Source organism: Ornithodoros turicata, chromosome 1, assembly GCF_037126465.1.
Source record: "Ornithodoros turicata isolate Travis chromosome 1, ASM3712646v1, whole genome shotgun sequence".
Classification (NCBI taxonomy): domain Eukaryota; kingdom Metazoa; phylum Arthropoda; class Arachnida; order Ixodida; family Argasidae; genus Ornithodoros; species Ornithodoros turicata.
The window spans coordinates 158,013,945-158,021,531 of record NC_088201.1 but is presented as its reverse complement, the minus strand read 5'-3'; the positions used below and the strand labels follow the sequence as shown (position 1 = coordinate 158,021,531).

The 7,587-nt window shown below is 44.2% G+C and overlaps 2 long non-coding RNA genes across 2 annotated transcripts in view; one reads left to right on the top strand and one right to left on the bottom strand.

Annotated features, from left to right (window-relative positions):
* The window catches only part of LOC135378694 (uncharacterized), a 37,336-nt gene extending 30,931 nt beyond the window's left edge, over positions 1–6,405 (bottom strand). The window contains exon 1 of the long non-coding RNA XR_010418536.1: positions 6,360–6,405. This is a non-coding gene — a long non-coding RNA (uncharacterized LOC135378694). The remainder of the gene's footprint in view (positions 1–6,359) is intronic.
* Positions 1,265–6,804, top strand: LOC135378693 (uncharacterized). Its single transcript, XR_010418535.1, has 5 exons — positions 1,265–1,304; positions 2,150–2,243; positions 5,565–5,712; positions 5,782–5,874; positions 6,615–6,804. It is a non-coding gene; the product is annotated as an uncharacterized LOC135378693 (long non-coding RNA).
* The last annotated feature ends 783 nt before the right edge of the window (positions 6,805–7,587 follow it).

The window sequence follows — 7,587 nt, the reverse complement described above, 5'->3', positions numbered from 1 at the left end:
GCTTTACGCATCGACAGTCGCCCCTCATTCATTGGCTTGCGAAGCGTTAGGCCTCCGCAGCGGCCACTCTTTCACGCCAGAAATATTATAATGGAATAAAAGAAGCGCACATTTACTGGCTTATGGGACTTACTCCGCGACAGGGGCCACTGTTTCATACTGCTACAGGGGCTTCCAAACCGTTGCCTGGTACGCATTCAGGGTGGCGTTTCAGCCACCTTGCTCATGTGCTGGCTTGCGTGCTTTACGCCGCGGTAGGGGTCACTCTTTCATGCATACATCCCGCACCATTCATACTGGAGTGATTTACGACGTTTGGTTCACCAGTTTTCCTGTTGTTTGACCTGATTTTATGTCGTTTCCCTTTTACAAGAATTCCTTGTTGCTACTCACTGCGTAATTTCAGCAGTGAGTGATGATTATGGTGTAATGAGTAATTTCATGAGGGGAGATTGATGACGTGTGACGGTGATGAAGTAAAAGTAAGAAAAGGTGATAGGATTAAAAATATAGGAGTTTAATGAAATTAAAGATGCAACGATGCTTTGTGGTTGCTTTATGAGCAGACTAATGGCGTGATGATGGTAGGTGAAGGCATGACGGATGGCGGTGGATGATTATGTCTGCAAAATAAAGGATGAGGAGCCGTTGCCGTAAGGACGCCAAAATAACCAAAAAAGAAACGGCCGGCGTAACGGAAATAAAGAAAAGAAAAAGAGAGGGAAATGAAGAAAACACGCTGCCCAAAAGGTGCCAAAATAACCATAAAGAAAACGGCGGGCGTAGCGTGTGGCGGACCCTGTGAGTTGCCAAGAGGACTAAAACTAATGTGGCAGGGTACGTAAACATTCGTAAAAGGAGGTGATATGTTGGTAGTTAAAAGGATGAATAATAAAAGTTGAGTTAAAACTTCATCATTACGCAGCTCCAATAGAAGTGCTGGGTTCAGCCATTTTCCCATGAATTCTGAACTCGGCGTTTTCTTCTTTTCTCGTTTCAGCACCCATTTGAGTGAGCTGCTGACCTTGGCAAGAAAGCCGGCTGTATCTGGTGGGCTGCCTCCGTGCGCAATGCTACATCTCATCAACCATGTTTGGTAGGATATTTCCACCAAAAGTAATATGATTTGCCTCTTTTTACAGGCGTTGCCTGGTACGTCATCGAGGTAACGTATCATTTCATAGTTCAAGTTTCCGATGCTTAGTGTGTTTTTAACTTTTTCTTTTATAGGTCTCATGAAAGAGCACGTTGAGAAGAAGTGGTGGAGAGACTCCTTTCCTCCACAGAGGTTACATCTGTTTACAGTATGTTTTACGTTACGATGATAGTTTTGTCGTGGCAAGATACCGTGGGCGAATCGCCATCCAAACGTTTTCCTATTTCCGTTCAGGAATTCGGCGTTTATGTTAAGCCAGTTAGGACTCCTTCTCTAACATGGAAGTCGTTTTTAGCTTCGAGAATCTTTATTATTTCCCTTGACGTCAGATTTATAACGTCTTCTTCGGGTTTACTTTTTTTCAGCTGCTTGTATACCTTTATCACATCACAGTAAAATTGCCTTGCATGCGCTTCTCGTGGCTTCGTGTTATCTACTTTTCCTTCTGTTGTGATAAATCCGGCGCCAAAGGAATAACTTGAAAAATCTCTTATCATAGGACTGTCGCATTCAATAGCCTTGAGAACCCATTTAACATGTTTTGTTTGCGTTAGAAGTTCGAGTTCACCAATGTCGTAACCTCCGTTCCCTTTACTTTGTTTCATCCAATCCCTGGCTACTGGTTCGACACCGCTTCCCCAAATGTATGGGAAGATCAGTTTATCAATTCTTTTGATATCGTCTTTATCTGGTTTCAACACATCAGCAACGTACTGCAGCTTTGATAAAAGATGTACTCGAGCCATCTGTATTCTTGCAAACAGTGAACATTTTATTATCTTTAGTTGGTCAATCGCTGTTTTTATCTTGTTTATTTTCGTGCTCCAGTTTTGTTTGGAAGGGCCTTCGCTATTGAAAGTTATTCCCCGCACTTTTACCTTCTTTTTTTACAGGCAACCCGTATATGCTATTTTTGTTGACACGTCTCGAACCGAACAGAATAATTTCATTCGTCTTTGCTTATTCGTGCACCTCTGTTGACATGTTTCGCAGGCGTGTAAGATTTTTGCGACATGCTCAACGTTGTCAACAATTACCGTGACGTCATCGGCAAATGCCAGTACTGGTGTTATCTTACCTACTGAAGGTAAGTGTATCCCAGGTGTTAATCTTTTTATAAGTTGTATAAAAGGTTCCACAGGGATGATGAATAATGTTGCTGATAAAGGGCAACCCTGCCTCACTCCTCGTTTTATTCCAAACGGTTTCGTATTAAACCGTTAACTGTTACTACGCCTTCACAGCCTTCATACATGGTGCGTACCTTTTCGACTAGGTGATCATCGAAGTTGTTATAGGAAAATTTAATGAGACAGGTATGAGACAGGTATGGTCACATGTTCAGGGGCTGCAGGATGACGCAACGATTATGTACAGCATGGGTACCGATGACGCAATGGTTATTTACAACATGGTGATCGATGAAATGATATAGTTCACGGCGGCGTGCCCTTGATCGTAACGCAGCCACCTCGGGCTGAAAGCGACGGATGGAAGCGCCATCGACGAAGAAACCTGTCATCTCCAATAGCGAACAGTTCCCGCTGCAACTCAGTAGTGAGCAGTATGCGCGCTCTCCGCACCAAGCAAAAAATGGGCACATCTCGACGACGTTGCGCGACTGCCTTACAACGAGCCTCCCAAAGCACAACCGCGCCGCAAGCTGTGAGAAGTACACTAAGGCGGTGTGGGTGACGTTGGTTAAAGCGCACTGGGCATACTATGGGCATACTGGGCATCGAAGTTCGCTTCTTTTAAGCATTGAAACAAGTAAGAGTGATCAACCCTGTCGAACGCCTTCTCGCTATCGATCGTAACTAGTGCACCCGGGTTGTTTGACTTGTTTACCCAGTGCATGATATCTGTTAATGTTATTAGGTTTAACTGCGCAGAGCGGAATTGTATATATGCACCCTGCGTGTCGTTAACTACGTCTACGAAGGAGTCCTGTATCCTATTTGCTAAGGCTTTTGTTATTATTTTATAATCTGTGTTTAGTCGGGACACTGGTCTCCAAGCTCTGATATCTGTTTTCTTTTGAGTGCGTAATGCGGCTTCTTTTGAAAGCGTCCGGTATGTTTTTGTCGAACGCTTCATTTATCATTTTTGTGAAAGGTTTCGAGATTAAGTTCCAAAATCGTTTATAGAAGATCGGGGTTAACCCGTCTTCACCGGGTGTCTTTTTTTCGTTTAACTGCGTTAGTGCATTTTTTAATTCCTCTTCAGAAAAACGACCGCCATGCGTTCTCCTTGCCTTCCCCGCAAAGGAAATATGTTCGTCGATTAATAGTGTACTTTCCTTTCCGTAAAGTGATGCACAGAACTCTTCCACATAATCTTCTGTCCCCTCCTGGGTTTTATATTCGTCTCCGATACGGTGGTCAGTAAGGCCAAGTATTTCTTCCATACATTCACCTAGGCTTTTATTCACTAGCCAGTTCTCGAATTCCCATTTTTCTGCTTTCAGCCGTAGTCTTACGGCGTCCCATATCTTTTTTATCAGGCCTGTATGTTTTAATTTTAATCGTTGTATTGCTTCCTCAAATCCCGGACCAGTGTTCTATGACATCCTTAATAAAGCTATTGCGTCAGCAACCCTTCTAATTTCCAGCCTTCTCTCCCTCGCTAACGCCTTACCCCATTTTTTACAGATTTTTGCCACCTCTTTTTTTAAGTCGTCCCAGCTTCGTGGCGACAACTCCTCCGTTAGTCTTTCCGACAAGAGATTCTTAATTTCATCAATTACTCTTTCCTCACGTAACAACGTGGGGTCCAGCTTCCATGTGCCTTTCCCGAGTATCTGTGCCATTTTTTAAGCAGCACGAGACTATGGCATGGCCCGATAGCGGTGTAAATTGCACTTTCATAGATTTAAGGTTTTCAAGAACGTTATCGCTAACGTATATTTTATCTAGTCGTGCCTGATGGTTTGTACTTCTCCAGGTCATTTTGGGTCCGCCTGGGTGAGTCTTAAGCAAGCCGTCAATGAGATTACATCTGTTTTTAAATTCCACTAGCCTTCTTGCCCCGTAAGTGGGTCTTTCTCTGGCTGGGTTTCTATCTGCGATTTCGTTCTCCACGCAGTTAAAATCGCCTAATACTACTCACTTCCGTGTATCATTAACGTGATCATCTAGGTTTTCAAAAAAATCTGTTTGTTCATGTCTTCTCACTGGGACATTCACAATCTTAATACCCGTTTTAAGTTTTACTGATAGGATTCTTCCACTATAGTCTCGTTCCATTCCTATCATCAGTTGCTTAGTACTTCCAAACAGTAATATGGCTGTCCCGCCTTGTTTGCCATTCGAGAAACTCCATGCACTCTTAACGTCAAAAGTATTGTCAAATTTTTTATATATTCTGCGCTATTTGCATACGTTTCCTGAAGCGCCAAGATGTCAAATTTATTTTCTTTCGCTATTTCTATCACCTCGTTCTGTTTTTCTTTTTGGCGAAAACCCCTACATTCCACGTGGCTATTTTTATACAGCCGTCGTTCACCATCATGAAAGAGAGTAAAAAAATTCTACTTATAAGAGTGATTATTATTTTTTTTTTTCAATAAGGGGTCTTGTAAGTATTCACCATCATCATCTGCAACAAGCGTATCAGCTGATGCGTCCCATGCCGGGCTTTGGTAGCTATCATCGTTTGAATCACTTGTGTTTAATTCCGTCGATCCAGCCCTGTTTGAGTTCGCGTTTGAATCTCAGCCTTATCGCTAGATTGTTCTGAGCTTCCTTCCTCGATGTTATCTGTCTTTTCCTTGAATTGTTTAGCCGCCGGCGACTTATCATCACTCTCTGATTCTGTTTCGCTTGAAAGTTGGGGCATGTGCTCGTAATTTTCAATGAAGGCGGTCGTCGCTGCTATTGATGGCTTTTGCTTTGTTCCTTTTTGTTTTTTTCTACGTACTCTTTTCCTTTTTAGTTTCGGTGTCCCCTGGCTGATTGCATATTCAACCGGGACAGTTTCGCTTTCTTCACTGGTTATACCTCTAATAGGCTCAACGTCGCGCTCTACCCTTGTAGTTGGGGCTTGCATATGCTTCACCGCCTGCGGTATCCAAAGGTGCCCCCTCGAAAGTAAACTGCACCTTCTGTAAATCAAGCGGTTGTTCGGTGATAGGCGGTGAACTTCGAGGTTCCTTCACTGGCAGTTGCCCCTCTTGTATATCAAGTGGGATAACAAGTGTTTTTTCTCTTTTTCCTGTTCATCGTTGTTGAAGGGTTTGCCGACACCTCGTCATTATCTCGTGGTCTAAGTAGGGGCCATGAATTTTCGTCGAGATGTAGTTCGTCACTAACGGGTTTTTCATTTGTCTGTTCATTACTTGTGCCGATTGGCACATCTTTGTGTTGTTCATTGTTGTCGATTTCATTTACGTTTTTGTTTCCGGTTTCAGGTGGTACCGCGACTTTATCCTCGAGATCTGTAGTGTCTGGAATGACGTCGAGTGCGGGCACCAGTACCTTCGAGTAGCCGAATGCCGCTGCATAGGTCCTCTGCCTACACTCGGCTACCGGGTGATCGCCTCGACATCGCGGGCAGGGGTCAGTGCACGACGCGTGACCGAATATTCCACAACGTGTACATTTTGGTGTGTTACAATTACTATTTAGATGACCCTGCCGTCCGCACTTCCGGCACACCCGAGTGACTCCCTGGTACTCGCACTGGACGACAAAGCTGCGGTTCGCGACGTTGACCTTTAGGTAATTTGGGACACTTTTTTTCCATTTCCATGTAAACTTGAAAGATGCCACTCCCCCATTGCTTGTGCTTTTTATACCTGGCCTCTTCTACTTTTACAACTTTTCCATACTGGGCCAACGCACTTTCCAAGAAGCTACTGTGTTCATCTACACGGTAGTAAAACACCGATATTCTAGTGGTTCGGTATCCCAAATAGTTCAGTCTATATTATGTCCCTCTAACCACTATGGTAGGATCTTTTGCCAAGTCCTGGGCGATCTTTTCACTCTTTGTTTTAATTTCATAGCGGCCGAAGCCCTAGTGAGGCACTCTTTCATAGTCCTCATACCTTCTCTTGGTTACAAGTGCCTCCGCGAGGTCATCAAGTACGACTCCACGTGGTAGGGCAATAGTAAAAACCAGCGGCCTGACCGCCCTAATCTGGTTCATTTTAGTTTACTAGAGCGAAAAACGACTAGGAAAATAAATACGGAAAACTACTTACCGATTTACGTTGTTTAGTGGTGTTAATCCAGCGTCGTCATTCCGCTAGTAGCTCTCTCTCCGCACCCCACAACACGAAAACAGAGTCTTTTCTCGGAAAAACGCAGGTGGGCGGCTGTCGCGCCTAGCATGAACAGCGCCAACAATTATCAAAAGGACGATAAGCACTCACATCTCTCCACTCGGAAAGTTGAACGAACAGGAACCCAACAGATAAGCTACGCTTGAGATTTACGCGGCTCTTTGCTTATTGCAGATTACCCTACAACAATCCGAGGCAGCAGAGGTGGCATGGTGGCAGTGCTTCCAGCAACGTACTCGGAGAGGAAGCCCAGTGCGAAGCCAGTAAAGTATTAAGTGAAGAAAATTAGCAGAGACTCTTTGGCTGCACGTTGAACATATGTTTATAAGTCCCAAACGTCGCCGCACAAGCATTGGACAGCTGTTTCGGACTTAATGGGCCTTCATCAGCAATGCGTAGGTAGGCGACGTTTGAGCGAGTGGCGTCGGAAGGTCACGTGGAACGTGATGTTCTCCCGTCAGGGTGAGAAACTCACCTCTGAAAGCCCAGTGCGAAGCCAGTAAAGTATTAAGTGAAGAAAATTAGCAGAGGCTATTTGGCTGCACGTTGAACATATGTTTATAAGTCCCAAACGTCGCCACACCAGCATTGGATAGCTTTCACCGTGTTTGCGGCTGGTCAGCTGTGGGTAGCTGCGCATCGTTCGGAATTGGCAAACAAGGGGTCGCTCAGCGGGGTCGCTCATAGTTTGCCAATTTCGAACGATGCGCAGCTACCCAGACCGCAAACACGGCGAAACACGTGTCCTCTGGTGCTGTCGCATCGTTCCATGAGTGTATATATATATATATATATATATATAAGTGAAGAAAAAACCTCCCCACTCTCCAAGGCCAAAATAAGGTTGTTGTTGTTGTTGTTCCCTTCATCATTCATTTATTCATTCATTCATTTGTTTATTTTCGGGACTTCCTTTCGTGTTGAGCCACTGCGCAGTAAGATGGACGTGAAAGTTTTGGATGACGTAATATTTTTGCGCACGAGCGGAGATTTTTGAAACTTAAAGGCACGTATTTTCGCCACCTATAGAGGCATCTACTGGCGGTGTATAAGACTCGTGACGAACTTTGCATTGAAGTCTTTAGCCTTTAGCCTTTGTGTTTGATGTGGCTGTCTTTTTGCACCCATTATTTAACTAGAATATCTG